Below are 17,851 nucleotides of genomic sequence, written 5' to 3' on the forward strand. Positions count from 1 at the left end.
TTGTGATTTTATTGTCTGGCTTTGATGTCAGGTTATTGCTGGCCTTGCAAAAAGAATTTGGAAGTATTCTCTCCTCTTCAATATTTTTTTGGAAGTCTGTAGATAATTAGTGTTAGTTTTATTTAAACATTTGGTAGAATTCGGTCATGAAGGCATCAGGTTCTGGATTTTTTCTTTGATGGGTGTCTTAGTCCATTTTGTGTTGCTATAAAAGAATACCTGAGACTGGGTAATTTATATACAAAAGAGGTTATTTAGTTCACACTTCTGCAGGCTGAGAAGTTTAAGGGCATGCATGGCCCTGGCCTCTAGAGAGGGCTTTCATGCTGCATCACAACATGGCAGAGAGGATCAAAGAAAAAGCAGACATGGGCACAGAGCCAGGAACTTGAGGGGCATTCTGGCTTTACAATAGCCTCCTCTCATAGGAACGAATCCATTCTTGTGGGAATTAGCCTAGTCTTTCAAAAGCAAGAACTTACTCACTACTAGGAGAATGGCACCAAGCCATTCATGAGGGATCTGCCTCCATAACCCCAGCACCTGCCATTGAGCCCCACATCCCAACACCACCACATTAGGGATCAAATTTCAGCATGAGTTTTGGTGAGAATAAACAAACCATATTCAAATGATAGCAATGGGAGACTTTTTATTGCTGATTCAGTCTCCTCACTCCATTATCAGTCTGTTCAGATTTTCTACTTCTTGTGATTCAGTCTTAGCAGGTTGTATATGTTTAGGAATTTATGTATTTCCTCTAAGTTTCTCCATTGCTTGTCCTATAATTTTTCATAATAGTCTCTTATTTTTCTTTGTATTTCTGTAGTGTCAGTTGTAATGTTTCTACTTTCATTTCTGATTTTATTTTAGTCTTTTTTCTTTTTTCTTGGTTAGTCTAGTTAAAGGTTTGTCAATTTTGTTCATCTTTTTAAAAAACCAACTCTTAGTTTCATCAGTCTTCCATATTGTTTTTCTAGTCTCTATTTAATTTATTTGTCCTGATCTTTACTCTTTACTTCTGCTAGCATTGGGCTTAGTTTGTTCTTCTCTTTGTATTTCCTTTAGATGTGATATTAGATTGTTTATTTGCAATCTTTCTTCTCTTTTGATGTAGGCATTTATTGCTACAAACTTTCCTTTTACAACTGCTTTTGCTGCATTACACAAGTTTTGGTATGCTATGTTTCCATTTTCATTTCTTTCAATATATCTTTTAATTTCCTAATTTCTATATTGACCTTGATTGCTAAGTTGTATCATTTTTGACATTTATTTGTGAATTTTCTGAAATTCCTCCTGTTATTAATTTTTAGTTTCATACCATTATGGTTGAAAGAATATTTGATATTATTTCAGTCTTCTTAAATTTGCTAAGATTTGTCTTGTGGCCTAATAAATGATCTTCCCTAGAGAATGTTCTCTGTGTTCTTAAAATGAATATGTATTCTGTTGCTGTTGGCTGGAATGTTCTGCATATGTCTGTTAGGTCCATTTGGTCTATTTTTTTTTATTTTTATTTTTTTATTATACTTTAAGTTCTAGGGTACATGTGCATAACGTGCAGGTTTGTTACATATGTATATTTGTGCCATGTTGGTGTGCTGCACCCATCAACTCGTCAGCACCCATCAATTCATCATTTATATCATGTATAACTCCCCAATGCAATCCCTCCCCCCTCCCCCCTCCCCATGATAGGCCCCAGTGTGTGATGTTCCCCTTCCCGAGTCCAAGTGATCTCATTGTTAAGTTCCCACCTATGAGTGAGAACATGCAGTGTTTGGTTTTCTGTTCTTGTGATAGTTTGCTAAGAATGATGGTTTCCAGCTGCATCCATGTCCCTACAAAGGACGCAAGTTCTTCAAGTCCATTGGTTCCTCAATAACTTTCTGTCTGCATGATCTGTTCTATATTGAAAGCACTGTATTGAAGTCCTCTACTGTTATTGAATGGCACTCTCTTCTCTCCCTTCAGATTCCTTAATATTTGCTTTATATATTTAGGTGCTCCACTGTGGGATGCGTATGTGTTTATAATTTTTACATCCTCTTGATGAAGTGACTTCTTTTTCATTATAGAATGTCATTCTTGGTCTCTTTGTATAATTTTCTACTTAAAATCTATTTTGTCTGGCACAAGCAAGTATCGCTACCTCTGCTCTCTTTTGGTTTCCTTTTTTTGAAAGATGTTTCTTTGAAAAAAGAAATATCTTTTTTCATCCCTTCTCTTTCAGTCTATGCGTGTCCTTAAAAATGAAGTGAATCTCTTGTAGGTAGTATATAGTTGTCTCTTGTTTCTTTATCCATTCATTTACTCTGTGTCTTTGAATTGGAGAATTTAATACAGATACATTCAAGGTAATTAATGCTAGGTAAGAACTTAACAATTACCATTTTGTTCATTGTTTTCTGGTTGTTTTATAGATACTTTGTTTCCTTCTTCCTCTCTTGATGTCTTCCTTTGTGATTTGATGGTTTTCTGTAGTGGTATGTTCTGAATCTTTTTAAATTTTTTTTTTCCATCTCTTATTTACTTTTGCTTTTTGGTTATCATGAAGTTTACACAGAATATCTTATAACAGTCTATTTCAAGCTGATAACAGCTTAACTTTTATTGCATACAACTCTAAACTCTCACTCTCCTCCCACATTTTATGTCTTTGATGTCTGAATTTATATCATTTTGTGATATGTATCCCTTGATAATTTATTTTAGCTGTAGTTGTTATTAACAATTTTGCCCTTTAACCCTCATACTAGGAATATACTTATATGTCACTATTACAGTACTAGAGTATTCTGATTATTGCTCTGTATTACCTACACCATTAGGTTTTGTGCTTTCATATGTTTAACGTTATTATTTAGCAGCCTTTTGTTTCCGTTTAAAGAACTTCCTTTAGCAATTCCTATAAAGGTAAGTCTAGTGGTGATAAACTTCTTTAGCTTTTGTTTGGGAAAACTTCAATTTCTTCTTCACTTCTGAAAGACAGCTTTGCTGGATAAAATATTCCTTTTTATCTAACAAGAAACTATAACTTTATTAATGATAGAAAGAGTATAAATTTCAAGTCAAGCTGCAGTTACTCTTTTGAAACACCAAAAAAAAAAAAAAAGTTCTTGTTTTCAGATGGTTACATTGCTAATTCCATAATCACATTAACCATATCATTACTTTGTTCTTCAGGGCTTGAACTGCCATTGTTCTTATTACATTTGCTTGCAACATGACCAATTCTGTATTCTTAATTTTCACGCCTGTTTCATCAACTTCCTCACCTGTTTCATCAACTTCCTCTTTACTCTCCTCTTGTAAAGTTAGAAGAGGCTATATGTTTCCTTGAATGTTTGAGAGAGCTTCGCCTTGAACTTTGAATTTCTCAGTAGCTGCTAGCTGTGCTTGCTGAGATAAATCCTCAATCTCAGCTTCCCTTAAAAACCATGTTGGTATTTGAAACTGGGATCCTACAGACATCTAGTTTTGTGATGACAGAGTATTCTTAGATTTCCAAATAGTGTCTCTAGTAACCCCTGTAACCTGCTTAAAACCCAATTTGGACATAACCTTCTGTGCCTTCTTTTCACTCCAACTCTGTTTTGCTTTAGTGACTGGTTCTTCATCAATTTCAGCTGCTGCTGACAACTGGGCTTGTTGTGTGGTTGTTGCCTGTGTGGAATTTTGTTCCTCAAGCTCTGGTACTGATTCATCACTGTTAGATTCTGTTACAGACCCTGTCTCAGCCTGTGGCTCTGGCTAGTCATGCTCCGTAGCAGAGATGACTTCTGTGTCTTTATTGGGCATTTTGTCGGGGGGAATATGGAACCAAGATGGTGGCAGAAAGTAATGAATAAAGTATTCCTGGTTGGCAGTCTTTTTTTTCTTCAACACTTTGAATATGTCATCCTACTGTCTCCTGGCCTGCAAGACTTCTGCTGAGACGTCCATCTATAGTCGTATTAGGACTTCATGGTGTATAATATATTTCTTATCTCTTTCTGCTCTCAGAACTCTGTCTTTAATTTTTGACAGTTTGGTTGTTATATATCTTGGTAAACTCCTCTTTGGGTTGAATTTAATTGGGACTTCTGTGCTTCCTGTACCTGGTTGTTACCTTCTTTCCTCAGATTAGGAAAGTTTTCATTCATTATTTTTCAAAAAATACTCTTCCTGCCAGGCACAGTGGCTCACACCTGTAATCCCAGCACTTTGAGAGGCCAAAGCGGGTGGATCACCTGAGGTCAGGAGTTCGAGAGCAGCCTGGTCAACATGATGAAACCTCTTCTCTACTAAAAATACAAAAATTAGCTGGGCATGGTGGTGGGTGCCTGTAATCCCAGCCACTAGGGAGGCTGAGGCAGGAGAATCACTTGAACCCAGGAAGCGGAGGTTGCAGTGAGCCAAGATCGTGCCACTGCACTTCAGCCTGGGCAATAAGAGCAAAACTCTGCCTCTAAATAAATAAATAATAAAAACTCTTCTTGGCCCCTTTTCTCTTTCTTCTGTTTCTTGAATGCCTATTATGCATAGGTTAGGTCTCTTGATGGTGTCACGTAATTCCCATAGGCTTTCTTCATCTTTTTCATTCTCGTTTCTTTTTGCTTCTCTGATTAAGTAGTTAAAATGTTCTGTCTCTGAGTTCACTGATTCTTCAACTTGATGAGCCAGCTGTTGAAGCTTCCTATTACATTTTTCAGTGCAGTCATTGTAATCTTCATCTCTAAGATTTCTATTTGTTCCTTTCATATTGTCTCTATTTGTCAAATTTCTGGTATTGGTTGTGTGTTTTCCTAATTTCATTTAATTTTTTATCTGTATTTTCTTGAAGTTTACTGAACTTTTAAAAGTAGATTATTCTCCATTTTTTCTGTCATTTCATAGATCTACCTTTCTCTAGGGTCCATTGCTGGAGCTTTCTCATTGTTTTTTCTTTGTTTGTTTTGGAGGTATCATGATTTCTTAAATCTTTGTAATCCTTATGTCTTTGTATTGGTGTTTATGCCTTTATAGAGAGAGCCAACTTTCCTGGCTTTTACAGGAGTTCTTTGGCAGGGATAGAGCTTCGCTAGTCAGTCTAGCCTATGATTTTGGATGGGCCAGCTGGTAATGACCCCGAGCAGACAGAGTTTGCTTTCAGCTTATCTAGAAGCCTGAGCTGCTCCCTTTGCCCTGAATTCAGGTGAGGCATCTGGCTAGGCCCTTTTGTCCAGCAAGACAGGTACATTCACAAAACTCTGTGTGCTGATCTCTGTGGGCCCCACCTCCTTGCTTTGTTTCTGCCTGACCCCGGGTGGCCTAACTGCACTGTTTCCCCCTATGTTCCTCAGTCCCCATGAGGTAAGGACAGAGTGGGCTTCCTGGGAAGCATCTCAGAATGCTAGGGAAGCTGGCTGTCCACTTCCCTGGTTCTCTTTTCTCACTATAGAAACCATGAGCCCTGGGGAGTACCCTGTGTGGCATCGCGCCAACTTATGGATGGCAGAGGGGTAACATAGTCAAAGTGAAACTGATTCTCCTGCCTTTTCAATGTAGATTTTTATTCAATTCCATGGAACACACAAGTGGTTCAGGTTTATTCTCATGTTTTGGGGTTTTCACCAAGGTGTTTTTGTCTATGGATAGTTCTAGTTGATTTTCCTGTGGAGGGGAATGAAGCCCACGACTTTCTTTTCCACCATCTTGCTGACCTCCAGACAAAAAGCGTTGCAAAACTGCCACTGACCCAGTTAAATGTCCTGAGGAAAGCAATGTTTTGGTGGCAAAACTCCTATGTTTATTCATTGGTAAGTCAATGATTGCCATATAAGAGTAATTTGATTACACTATTATGTAGCTCAATACAAAGTAGCAGCAATTTTTAAATGCATTTGATTGCCTTTGTGCCTGTGTTAAATTTGTATTCTTTTTTAAGAGGACATCTCAAAACTGTATGAACTTCAGGTCTTACAAGACCTAAATCTGCCCTGGCCAAGCCCATGCATCTGATATCCCATAAGAGAGAGGAGTTGCACAGGTTTGTCTATTCTCTTGAACCTATTGTCCAAATAATCATACACATTTAAGAAGAAAGAGGTGGGTAAGGTAGAGGCTCTCCTCTACCATTACTGTAAGTCTACTACTTTCTACATGTCTGCTTCTCTTTCAAAGTGCCAACTGATAAATTTTTTCCATTCTTATAGTTCAGATTGCTAGTGCAGGGTGTCCAACTTGCCTTTTCATGCCAGGTCACAGTTTAGGTTATATACTGTGGCCTAAAGAGTGGCCACCTTTCTACTCCAAACAATGGCCATTCTTATGTAAAGAACAACCTTCTACTTTCCCACCATTCCTGGGCATATCATTTGATTATCTGCAGTACATGAACATTAAGTATCCTGAAGAGGTTAGAGATCATGCAATGGAACCAATCTACACATTCCCTGTGCTTCTCCAGCAGCTCCTGCTTTCTGGGCATAGGGATGGAAAGGGTGAATTGGTGTACTGATCTAGGGTTAGGGTTTGGTGGTGAGGGTGCAGCATGCAGCTAGACCATGAGATAGTTGTACATATTATCAACCAAAATGTCCACTTTGGGCAGAGAAAGAATGAAGGCTAAGAGGCAATGGAAGTCAGGAAACAGCAGAAGTATCTAGGGACTAGATATCTAAATGATATTAAAAATCAGAAAGGTGAAAACATAGCCAGGAACTTGTGGTCCAAGAGTGAGAAATTAAAATTTAAGGTTTTAGAGGTGACACAAGATATTGTCCTTAAAGTGGATTGATAAAGTGGACTGGAGATTCACTCCATTGGCGTTGAGAAGGTAGAGGCTCAGGTGTCAGACATGGACATTGACAGCTTCCTGGGTATTGCCTGCTGGTGGGGCACTGTCTGTACACTATGAGGAGATGCCCATCCCAGTGCAAGAGTGAAGGTCACTGCAAGGTCAGAACAGGGCAGCAATGAGTCAGAACCAATAGTGTTATATCCAAACAGCATTATCTTTGGAGGAAGATGTTCTTCTGCAGGAAAACTAATGACTAATACTATTGAAACAACAATGGGGAGAGAGGAGAATGCCAAACAAGAGAACACTGGAGAATTGGTTGTTATCTCCTCTGAGATTCGAGCTATTTATCCAGAGGTGAGGATTTGCTTTTGCCTTGGAAGGCCCTTCAAAAACCATTTGAGTGTCTGGCAAAGAAATGAAAATCATGAATCAGCTGTAACCATTTAGGAGTGAAATTCTCTCCTAAAATTTAATTTGGTCTTGGCAACAGAAAGGAAGTTTCCCTTGTTATCCAAGTATTTGCAGGAGGCATTCTCCAAAGTGGCACATGAGGAGCCTTGTATTTTTTGAAAACTTTGTCAAGGTGAAGATGACATCTCAGAGAAATCTTATCTTCCTGAGAGTCAGGGTGCTGAGACAAACTGACATTAGAAATCAAGCCACATTTCAGAGTAGAAATTGATCCATACCAACTAATGACTTGCTCATTCTATTTTCTCTTGGGAAAAAAACTAAACAGTTTGGCAAGGAACTATCCTTGACTATGCAGTCCTAAAGGTCTTTTTCAAAGTAGTTTATCCTGTAATAAGTGAAAGAAGTGGTCTTTTGTGATGGTGATTTGGCTGCATGTCCATAGCCTGCTCCGTTGTTCTGTGTCTGTAGTGGCTTGTGCTAGTCATGCACCGCAGACAGTGCAAGGTGCTTCCTTTGATCTATCATGTCAGCAGTGGAAGAGGTCCTTAGCCTAATGGAGGTCTGACTAAAAGAACAGCCTTCAAAGTGAGTGTCATTTTCAGAAATAACCATGCTCTGCCTGATCTGTATGGGGTTTTTTCATCGCATGCTGCTGACAGAACGTTTCTTGTCATTTTTGTTTTTCTGCATCCCATTATCCTCTTTGTCTTTCTCCTTTGAAGTATTTACACACAGTCTCAATCTCTACATCTGGATTTTGAGGATTCTGCAGCAGTTTACAACATACCTAATGACAGAGCAAGATCCTAATAAACAACAACAACAGCAACAACAAAAATACGCCATGGCATAGTCCCAGTTCTTTCTCTCTCATTGCCTCCCACCTGCTCTCCATTATCCAATATATTTGTTTTGGGGTCATGCTGATTTAGATAGCCATCTCTAGCTTTAATTCAGATGGCGTAGCTGATCTGACCGCATGTTACGTACTAAATGATTTAGAAGACCAGGCTGTGGTTCTCAGTTCATCTTTCAGTAAGCATGTTTTGACGTTGAGTCAAATAATCCTATGAAAATCCTTTCATAAGGATTATTTGTCATGATGACAGTGTTATCCTTTGTTGTTTGCAGCTGATTGTTCTGATCATCGTTTAATTGAGATAGGCATGTTGTCACATTACAGATCATTTTACATAAAAAGAAACCACAGAAATCTATCAGCAATATTAATCCCTAATTAAAATACACTGACATCATACTTAATGTTTGAAAAGAGCTGAATTAAGCCTTTTTAAGTTAGAAAATTCACTTTAGGCAGAAATAGTGACTGGAAACATAGACGTTTTTCTCTTCTAGTGGACAATGATGAGTATACTTTTACTGGTGTGACAGCTACAAGAACATTCTGTGCCTTCAATTCATCTCTGTACTGTTCTTCCTATGACCTTGAGAACTCACTTCTGTAAGAGAATTCAGTTTGTAAAAGGATATATTCTTGAGTCACAAGTAGGAGGCCTGAATTAAATAAGCTAACACCTTAGATGTAGTTCTCTATCTCCAAAACATAAAAAAAAAAAAAAAAAAAAAAAACAAGGAATACTTTTAATCGTCACTGCTCAGCTTGCATCCCAGAGAAAGAAACAGAAGCACAGGCTGTCAAAAAGAAACCCCAAGCAAACAAACAAAAAAAGCTTTAGAAGCATCACAGACAGAGACTAGAGAGAAAAATCTGGGTTTTACCATGATAGACCTCTCCAGGAAATGGCAAACTTTAATCTTAGAACCAGAGACCAGTTGCATAGTGTTTTCTGTTTCCTATTCATGGATTTTGTCTTGCCAGCAAGATGATAAACTCCTCTGGGGAAGTGATGTCATTTTTGCAATGCTAAGCACCTATCATGTGGCAGGTGTCCTTCTACATCCTGGATATACAGCTGTGAACAATTTGTGCAAAGTCCCTTCCCCAGGACCTCCTAACATCCATTCAGTTTGAAGTATATTAGGATCAGTATAAAGCACTATGAAATGTTCTTCCATATTGAAACCTTTGAAGAGGCAACTTATCAATGAGCTGCTCATACCCCAAAGTATGGAATAGCCTTGCAGCCTAAGATGACTGCTTCGGTCATGGGAGTGAGGGAAGGTAGATAAATCATTCTGTGACTCATAGAATGTGGTAGAAATCAGTAAAATTAGTAGCAAGGACAGCCTTGAAGGACATGGACTAAACATGCAGATTTGCAGATTTAAAGAGAAAGCATGGGAAAAGCAGTTGGAGGGAAGTGGCCTTCCTAGGAGAAAGGAGTGAGATTTTAAGGTTACAAAATATCAGATCTTTTTTTATCAATCAGTCATCCCTGAGCCCCACAGCCTACTTTGTGTAAAGGCAGTCAGAAGGAGCTGGATATGAGATTCCTTCTCCCTACCCAAACTCTGGATGGGTTGTTCCAACAGCAGGTTTCCCAGCTGAGGCCTCTTAAAGAATGACCTCCCTGAAAGAATTTCAGAGCTGTGCCTTCCCATTTTCTGTCCAAGATTTTTAGGGAAAAAGGTGATGTTTAGCTAATCTTCCTAAGTTGTTACAATTTGCCAATCACTCATGTTCTTTACATATATGATCTCACTTAATACAAAAACCTCAGGCAGTGAATGATGCTGATAATCCCAGGAAGGTAGAGCTCATAAGAAGCAGAGCCATCAGTCAAATGCAACGCAGGCAGCTGTCTCCAGGTCTGTGTTCTCGATTAGCATGCTTAATTTACTCAGGAACAGTTACTTTGTGTTTTAGTTAACACACCAAAACATACATTTTTATGGTTCCTATTTTAATTAAATAAGTAAAGCATGTTGTCACATCCTATTTGGCCCTGGTTATGTCTTTTTTTTTTTTTTTTCTCTCTTCATTCTAATTTTTGACTCAGTTTAGTTCTACAGACATTCATTGAGCAACTACTCCATGCTCATCACAGTGATCATTGCTGTGGAGACCCATCATCTGCCCTGGAAGAGCTTGCCATCTTTTAGGGGAGACAAAACGTATACAGAGAAAACAGAGGGTCATACCATTGCAATATAGTATATCAGGAAATACAAGAATGTGTAATATCAACTGTCTTAGTCCATTGGGGCTGCTCTAACAAAAATACCACAAAGGGTAGGTGGCTTAAACAATAAGCATTTATTTCTCACAGTTCTGGATTCAGGGTAATCCAAGATCAAGGTGCCAACAGATTTGATGTCTGTTGAGTGAGGGCTTTTTCCAGGTTGAGAGACGGCATCTTCCCACTGTGTCCTTACATGGTAGAAGTTACATGAGAGCTCCTCAGGGTCTCTTTTATAAGAGCACTAATCCAATTCATGAGGGCTCCACACTCTTGACCTAATCACCTCCCAAAAGCGTCACCTCCTAAAAGCCTCACCTCCTAATACCATCACCTTGGGGATTAGGATTCAACATATGAAGTTGGGAGGACACAGTCAGACATAGCACCAACTGTATGTAGAACTACAAAACGAATGCAGAGTAAGGAGCTGCATTGGTAACAGCATCTGCCTTACAACAGCCACCGGGAGGGCTTAGCGCTTTCAACCACCGAATACTTGCTGTGTGCTTGCGTCAGACATTCTATCAGAGCCAGGAAGGGAGCAAATCTTAACCAAAACCTGAACAAAATATAGGACTGTGAGTGCCCAAGTAGACTGTGAAGGGAGGAAGTGACAGAGACATACAGAGTTGATAAAGGTACAACAAGAGAAAAGAAGACAAAATAAGCCAAAAAGTACATGTTTATGTATTTGAGGTTGGAAGGGCCTAGATGGGGAAAATTGGACTTAAAGCTCTTCTTAAGGAGCTATCAGCTTCTGGTTCCCCTCATCATATTGACACTGCTCTTCTCTGTGCGGGAGACCGCATCTCAGAACAGTCTGTAACTTCCCAGAGATAATCCTGAGCTCTAATTTTCTGTTTTAAACCTGTAGAATTCACCATTATAAACTCTTATGGGTTCACGTCCTTCCACTCCAACAGCCATTGCTCTACTGTCATCTAGACAATTGCTAATAGTGTCCTAGCTGCCCAGCCTTCTTTCATTATGTAGAAGCAGAATAGTAAATGAAAAGCATATCTCTTTAATAGCTTCTTATCTTGAAATAAACTTACAGAAAATTTGGAAGTATAGTATAAAGAAATTTTGTCCTGGACCACTGAAAAGTAAGATGCCCCATCATGCTGAATTCTTTAGAGTACACTTCCTTTAAACAAGGGCATTTTCCTAATAATCACAATAGGACCCTCAAAATCAGAAATTAACATTGCTGTATTACTTAATCCTCAGACCCTACTCAACCTTCACCAGTTCTCCCAATAATGGCCTTTATGGTAAAAGCATCTAACTAATACAGAATCACATGATGGGATTAAGTTGTCATATCTCTTTAGTTTCCCTCAGTCTTTCCTTGATTTTCATGATCTTGATACTTTTGAAGATTTCATGCCAGCTCTTTTAAAGTATGTTTCTTGGTTGGGCTTTGTCCGACGTTTCCTTATGACTAGAATCTTGTTATGCTGCTCTGGCAGGAACACAAGAAAATCATGCTATGTTTTCATCTCATCCAATCAAGTAGCATGAGTGTCTATGTGTGCCATGACTGATGATGCTCACTGTGATTACTTGATTGAAAAGGTGTCTGCCAAGCCAGGGTTCTTTGCTGTTTTTCCTTTAAGTGTTTTATGGGGAGGTACTTTGAAACCATATTTTGTCCTGTTCCTCATTTGTATTCTTAGCAATGCCTAGTGGAGTTCCTGGCATCCAGTTTTTTAACTAAATTAATGGAGAGCTTCAAATCACCAAGATTAAAATTTTGAAGTTTGTTCTATAAGCAATTTGTAGTAATTATAAATTTGGGGAGTATGGTAGAGACACTGAAAGTGGTTTTAATAGAATGATTAATTGGACTGCTCCATGTAAGATGAATTAGAATAGGAATTTTAAAAGGAGATTTTGTTGTCTTTATTTGGTTAACTAGACAGAATCATCAACATTTTTGTTTATAATATGATTTCAAATAATCAGGGTTGGGTAGGCCAAGCACCATTTACTCTCCAAATGATAATTATTTGTTTTAAATGTGGGTGGGGAAAATGACTTTGGTTATAATGTCCACATAAACAGAAATAGGGATGGGGCTGAGCAGGAGAGAGTATAAAGATGATGAATCACAGAACAGGTGGGAAAAGGACTATGAAAGGAAATGGGAGGTGGCCTAGCGACCCATTTCCATTTTGCTCAAGGCCCTAGTGTCAGCTGCTATCCCACATAGCATGCAAATACCCAAGTTTAAAAGGCAGAAACAGTTGGAAAGGCAGCAATCCTCGGCTTCCTCCAATTCAGCCCTTTCCCCGCTTTTCCAGCCACTTCTAGAAGGAAGAGAAAAGAATGAGAATGAGCAATGATTCTACAGTCCCTCACCCTTGTGCCTCTGCTCCGTACCTCCCTTGTTTACACAGTTTATTGCTTTATACAAAGGCTTTCCCTGTCACAGGAACCAGTGCTCCATGCCTCTGTGATCAAAGGATTTGCAGAAGACTGTTAACTTATTTCCTACCTTGGAAAGCTTTGTATTTCTTCCTTGCTCCTGTGTGTACTAAAGGATAGGAAGTTTGAGAAGGTGTAGCTTTGTCCCACTGAGGAAGAGTTTAAATCAAGTTAACAATGCCCAGTGTCATAAATTATGATAATGTCTAGCAAGCGCTTTGGGAGATGCAGTGTTTCCTTTGTAATTAGGGTATTCTCTCCATTTCCTTGGACTGTTTTTTGCAACCATAGCCCTGCCAAAAGTACATCTGGAATATATATCTATCAGGAAATACAAGAAGGTATAATACCAGCTGTCTTAGTCTACTGGGGCTGCTCTAACAAAAATACCAAAGGGTAGGTAACTTAAACAATAAACATTTATTTCTCACAGTTCTGGATTCAGGGTAATCCAAGATCAAGGTACCAACAGATTTGATGTCTGTTGAGTGAGGGCTTTTTCCAGATTGAGAGATGGCATCTTCCCACTCATGTCCCTCTTCCTGTGGTAGAAGTTACATGAGAGCTCCTTGGGGCCTCTCTTATAAGAGCACTATATATATATATACTATATATATACTAGTAATATATATATATACACACACACACACACACACACACACACACACACACAGACACCTGGATATGTATCATTGATCCAACGCATTAGCCAGCTAGAAAGCCCAAGTGTATAGAATCCTGTGGATGAGGCTACAAATTTCCCATCTTGTTGCCTTCTCTGAATGGCTCAGAGCATGATGCCTACAATTGCGTGCTGTGATATGGAAAGGTTTTGTACTAAGGTTCGTCAAAGCCTTAAAAGGACAAACAGAGTAGAATAAGAAAGAAAGTTTGCCTGTATCTTCACACATGCAAAACTTGAGTGGGCTTGGGATATTGGCAATGGACTGTCAGGTCTCCTTTTCCTTTAAAACTATAATGAGAGAACATGGGTAAAAATCTGAAGATTGTGTATTTCTAAATCTAAATCCTATACCCCAGAAAGGACAGACGGTAGGATATCATGGCCATGGGGTAGTGCAGGGGTGTGTGGCAGGCTAGTGTCATTGTCCTAAGGCTGAATTCACAAATAAGACTTGTCTGGGTCTCTTCTTCCACCTGTTCTCCTATGTGTGTGTGTGTGTTTGTCGGAGAGGAGTAAATAATGCTTTCATTGGTAGAAGTATAAGACCTGGATAATCTATCCCTGGAAAATCATTCCCTGAACAGTCTAGATAAAATTTGATACTGATCTTATTAGGTCACATATATAAAAATATTAAATGGTTTAGAAACAAATATTGATGGTATAGTTAAGTTAGAACAAGAGTGGGACAAAGAGAAATTTCAGTGGACTCTTATGAAATACAACATCCCAAAAGTCTGAACGTTTTAAACAAAACCCCAAACACTGGTGCCTTGACACTCTAATAGTCAACCCTCTGGTTCACATGGGCCCCAAGACATATTTTGAAAAGCAACATGAGTTGACATTAGACAGGGTAGTAAAATTTGGGGGCCAATATAATTTGCCAGGGCTTTGTTAAAAGAAGATTTCACCAATTTCACTGACACGTGCACTTTGCCTTAAATTTTCGCTTATTTGACAAGATTATGCCTTTTTTCTTTTGAGTTAGTACTCAGGGCTTATTTATGGGTACCCTCAGGTTCATGACAGAATGTGACCAGATGGGAGGAACAGACATAATCCTGCAAGATTTGTGATGTGCATTTGCCTGGTTCAAACACATCAGTGAATGGTTTGCAGCAGTCTTTCTTCAGTCTGACAGTCTCTTGTATTGACAGTGTTTTCCATCAAAACTATGCTTAACCCTCTTGCTGCCAAGCCCTTTTCCCCAGATGACTTACTGTAATGTATGAATGGTTCATCCAATGAAAACAGTTGCCCACTTGTTCTGAGTAGGCTTAGAACAATGGAAGTTATATATTTAGGTACTTTGAGTTTCTGGGTTCATTTGTGGGATAAAAGTAATAGATTTACATTAATTTTCACATTTTAGATAGCACTGAAAACTAATGTATTCTTTGTTCAATAAAAAAGAGGTAGAGTAGAAAATAAGATAGATGCCCTCATGGAGTTTATATTGTTCTCCTCATAGAGAATAAAATCAGCAAGTAAAAAAGTAAAAAAGATAGCTACAGATTGTGATAAAGGCTATGAAAAAAATAAACAGGATTATATAGAAGAAATGCAATTCTTTGAGTGTTCAGAAAAGACCTCTCTAGAAAGGTGATAATGAGCTTATTAGTTGAAGAATAAGAAATTAGCCATGCAAAGATCTCAAGAGAGAACATTCCAGGCAAAAATCATAGCAAGTGCAAAGGCGAATTTGCCAAGCTGAGCTTAGCTGATTGATGGAAATAAATAAAGCTGTTCTGGCTGGAGTGAAGAGAATGGAAGGGGGAAAAGTAAGATATGCAGTCTGAGAGCTACAGCTGGGGCCAGCTCATACAGTGGTTTAGAGGACAGAAGAAAAATGTAGGGCTTTGTTCTAAGGGCAATGGGAAGCCATCAGAACTCTTGTTTTTAAGCAGAGATGTGGTGTGATCTAAACCCTCTTGCCTCTAGGGACTGGGAGAGTCTCAGCCATGACACAAAATCAATATTGAAAATGCTCTACCCCAAGGCTCAATAACTTTGACTAGTAGCCTAGTTTCTCCTGAAAATTTAATACAACTAGTGTTTAGTGTCTATTCCTTACTTAATGCTTAACTTATGACCAAAGGCAATAGGCTAGGATTATTACAATTTAGAAGTTTGCAGGAAGGCTCCTATGGAGCCAGAATTCAGACCTCTGAGGGGGGCACTGGCTGATATTGGTGCCCCAGGAGCTCTGAGCAGACACCCTGCATAACTGAGACCAGACCTCAGAAAATTGGTGGTGGAGGAGGTTTGCTGGCCAGATGGTGCTGATCTCTCGGAAGTTGTACAGTGTTGCTGGTTCAGATAGGGTAAGAAAAACTGCAGATTGCATCCAACTGCTGCTACTAGAGCCAACTGATGCAATCACAGATATGTAAGAGGCAGCAGCAAAGCAGACTTCATTTGCAAGGAGTGAAATGGAAGCTGCATGCATCACTTTCATTCATATCCTATTGTTCTTGCAGGCATAAACACAACTAACTCTTGGTAAACATGCAACTCAATGGGTGGGAGCAGAGATGCACAGATGTTCAATAGAGAATAACCTGCAGGCTTCACCTTCCACTAGTCAGTTTCCTTTATATTGAGAACATGCAGAGTGTCCATTAGTCTGGCAAACTGATTACATGTGGTACAATTAAATCTGTTCAGGACATTCTCTAACCTCTGTGGCACTCAAGCCTCATCACTCAGCTCTGTTTCCAAAAACAAAGAATCCTATTATATAAACCAAAGATAAAACGTAGCCCGCAAAGAGGTACAAAGTTAGACGGGGTGTTCAGAACCATAAATGCAATTTACTAGGAATAAAAGCTCCTTTTTATTATCATCTCCCCCAACCATGGCAAGGTCTGGGAGGACCAGGGCAAGAAGACATGGAAAGAGGTGGCTCAGTGAAGCTCAGCCTCAGGCCTTAGGAGGAAAGAGTCCTATTCTCCTCACGGTCCAAGTGCTAATCTCAAGGGCCAAGGTCAGGTACGTTCCTAGATAAAAAGCCTATGCAGCAAACCCTTAGCCCTGCTCTTGTCTATGTTTTGGGCTAAAGGAAGCAAGAGGATCTTGACATTCACAAATAGTCCCTCTCAGTTCACCAAAGTCTGAGTCCAGATAGGGGTTTGGGAGCAGAGCTCTAACTGATAACAGAATAGCATTTTTTCCTGGAGTGTGCTCATAGCTGGGGTGCTTTCATATGCATCAGTGTAGCTAAGCTGAAAGTAGACTTCCCATAATTCCCATCCACTCTGAGTGAGGGTTGGCCCCAGGAGAAATTGCTGGAGATTTGGAAGGCAGAGGTAAAGAGACAGCAAGTCCTCTCTAAGGTCTGAGCCAGGGGCCAAGTACCCGCAGGTCACACACATGATTACTGACCTCCCAGCTGAATCTCCTCATTCACCTTCTTCAAGTTCTGTGTAGGCATGTGTGTGGGACTGCAGGATGTCAGCTGCTTCTACAGGTAGCCACACGCTGGAGGTCGAGGCAGTGAGACAGGCAGTTCTACTCCTTCCTTTCCCCTCCTGAAGCCCAGAGGATCTACAGGGACTCCAGCCCCAGACCAGAGGCAACACTCTTTCCTAAACTTGTTCCTAAGTTCCCATGAATATGGAAACCCCATCTCCCATAATAAATCCCTTATTCCATATCACCTGAACCTTAACTAATATAATCCAGGTCATGTTATGAAATCAAGTTATGCCTAAACCTTAACAAGGTTTGATTCTTGCTCATGATCCATCTACATCTCTGTTCTGCATGGTGCTCACTCTGGGGCCCAGGCTGAAGGAACAGCCTCTGTTTAGAACATTGCCAGTTACCATGGCAGATGGAAGCAAGATGGAACTGTGCACTGCTTCAGGCTCTGCCTTGCAGGGACTCATAGTTCCTTGCATAGTTCTTGGCGAAAGCAATTCCAACAAAAATGCTTGGATTCAACAGAAAAATGGGTGAATGTAACGTAATATGTGTATGGGCTTTCCTGACACCAAATATGTGTGATTTTTCCATGCCAGTTCTGCAGATCTCTAACACCAGCTGCATGTCCAACAATCCAATTCAATTCTGACACTAACACCCAGAGTTAGCAGAGACCTCACAAGTTAAGGGCTCAGTCCTGCAATTCTGCCCCACTTCAGACTCCAGCTACAAATGGGATACTTCTGCCTGGCTGGCTACAAATTCAGAGGTTTCCTTGACCCCCTCCTTAGGTTCAGTAATTTGCTAGAATGACTCATAGAACTCAGGAAAGTGCTTTACTTAAAATTACTAGTTTAATTTAAAGACTACAACTCAGGAACAGCCAGATGGAGAGATGCATAGGGCAAGGTACGGCGATGAGGGGGACTTCCATGTCTCCTTTGGGTGCCACCTTCCCAGCTCCTCCATATGTTCATCAACTCTAAACTCCCCAAACGCCATCATTTAGGGGTCTTTGTA

At 39.7% G+C, this 17,851-nt stretch overlaps 1 protein-coding gene and 1 pseudogene across 1 annotated transcript in view; one reads left to right on the forward strand and one right to left on the reverse strand.

Moving 5' to 3' along the window:
- CPA6 (carboxypeptidase A6) overlaps window positions 1–17,851 on the forward strand; it is a 337,798-nt gene that overhangs the window by 173,351 nt on the left and 146,596 nt on the right. The window lies entirely within an intron of this gene.
- Window positions 3,137–3,804, reverse strand: LOC108544892 (nascent polypeptide-associated complex subunit alpha pseudogene; annotated as a pseudogene).

This window comes from Rhinopithecus bieti, unplaced genomic scaffold, assembly GCF_001698545.2.
Source record: "Rhinopithecus bieti isolate Rb0 unplaced genomic scaffold, ASM169854v2 scaffold_27306, whole genome shotgun sequence".
In the NCBI taxonomy this organism is placed as follows: Eukaryota; Metazoa; Chordata; class Mammalia; order Primates; family Cercopithecidae; genus Rhinopithecus; species Rhinopithecus bieti.